The sequence below is a fragment of the Bidens hawaiensis genome, unplaced genomic scaffold (genome assembly GCF_021521415.1).
Source record: "Bidens hawaiensis isolate Kalapana, Puna unplaced genomic scaffold, B.hawaiensis_p1.1 tig00031514_1, whole genome shotgun sequence".
NCBI lineage: Eukaryota > Viridiplantae > Streptophyta > Magnoliopsida > Asterales > Asteraceae > Bidens > Bidens hawaiensis.
Genome location: NW_027495328.1, coordinates 48,956 through 50,854, shown reverse-complemented (window position 1 = coordinate 50,854; position 1,899 = coordinate 48,956).

Sequence of the window (1,899 nt, the reverse complement as noted above, 5' to 3'; positions counted from 1 at the left end):
AATGATCAGTATATCATCCATATACAAGATGAGGAATGATATAGTGCTCCCACTAGCCTTTCTGTAAACACAAGGCTCATCTTCATTTTTGACAAAACCAAACTCTTTGATTTTCTCATCAAAGTGAAGATTCCAGCTTCGTGATGCTTGCTTAAGTCCATAAATGGACTTATTCAATTTGCAAACCCTATTAGGATATTTAGGATCGACAAAACCTTCAGGCTTAACCATATAAACATCTTCAGAAAGATGTCCATTAAGAAAAGCGGTTTTGACATCCATTTGCCATATCTCGTAGTCATAGTACGCGGCTATGGCAAAATATCCTTATTGACTTAGTCATAACAACGGGCGAAAAGGGTTCATCATAGTCAACCCATTGAGTTTGAGTAAAACCATTCGCGACTAGCCGTGCCTTATAGGTTTGCACATTTCCATGCATGTCGGTTTTTCTCTTGAAAATCCATTTGCTCCCTACTGCCCGACTATCGGGGGTAGCTCAACCAAGTTCCAAACTTGGTTATCCTGCATGGATTGCATCTCAGCGTTCATGGCATCTTGCCATTTCTCGGATTCCGGATCCAAGATAGCAGATTTGTAGTTAGTAGGCTCGTCGCCAGACTCGGCTACTAATAAGACTTCGGGACCATCTAGATGCCATAAGTATCTAGAATTTGGTACGGGAGTCCTACTACTTCTGTGAACGCTCGTGTTCACGTCTGATGTATCAGCAACAACAACTTGTTGATCAGACGCTCCAACTTGCTCAGCGGTTGTTTGTAGTTCTCGAATTTCTTCAAGATCGACAATGTTATCTCCAGTTCCTCGATTGAGAAATTTCTTCTCAAGGAAGTGGCCTTTGCTCTTGATAAAAATCGTATTTGTATCAGGATGAAACAAGTAATAACCGCTTTGGTTATAGTATCCGACGAAAACAACTTTTACGCCGAAGGGATCAAGTTTGTCGTCAGACTCACTTGAGATGTAAGCATCACATCTCCATACTCTAAAGTAAGACAATTTGGGCTTCTTTCACTTATGCCATATCTCATATGGGGTTTTGTCTATCTTCTTAGTTGGAGCTAGATTGACAATGCGGGCGGCGGTCAAAAGGGCGTAACCCCAAAAGGAGTGAGGCAAGTTAGTTCTACACATCATCGATCGAACCATGTTTAGCAAAGTTCGATTTCTCCTCTCGCTCACGCCATTATGTTGGGGTGTGCCAAGTGGAGTGAGTTGTGAAACAATTCCATGCTTTTTTAGATGAGTCATGAACTCTGAGCTGAGATATTCTCCACCTCGATCTGATCAAAGCATTTTAATGGTTTTACCAAGTTGTTTTTCCACTTCGTTTTGAAACTCTTGGAACCTTTCAAAAGTTTCGTGTTTGTGTTTCATAAGATACACATAAGCGTATCGACTATAATCGTCGATAAAAGAAACGAAGTATCTTTCATGGTTTCTAGTCATGGTTCTGAAAGGTCCGCATACATCAGTATGTATGAGTCCTAACAGATCACTTGCTCGTTCACTTTTATGAGTGAAGGATTCTTTGGTGAGTTTGCCAACTAAGCAAGATTCGCAATCATCAAATGAGTCCGGTCCTGTGGATTCAACAATCCCTTTGGATTGGAGTCTTTTAACTCTTGCCTTGCTTATGTGGCCAAATTGGCAATGCCATAGAAAAGTATCATTGATGTTAGTCTTGATACGTTTTGAAATATGGTATAAGTTATTATCAGTTTGAACATCAATCTCATAAATACCATTTCGAGGTTTAGCCTCAAAATAAAAGATATCATTTAATTAAGCAGATATAGCCATGCCATTAAAAACTTACTTAAAACCTTGTTCAAGCAACAATGAAAATGAAATTATGTTTCTGGTCAAACCAGGAGC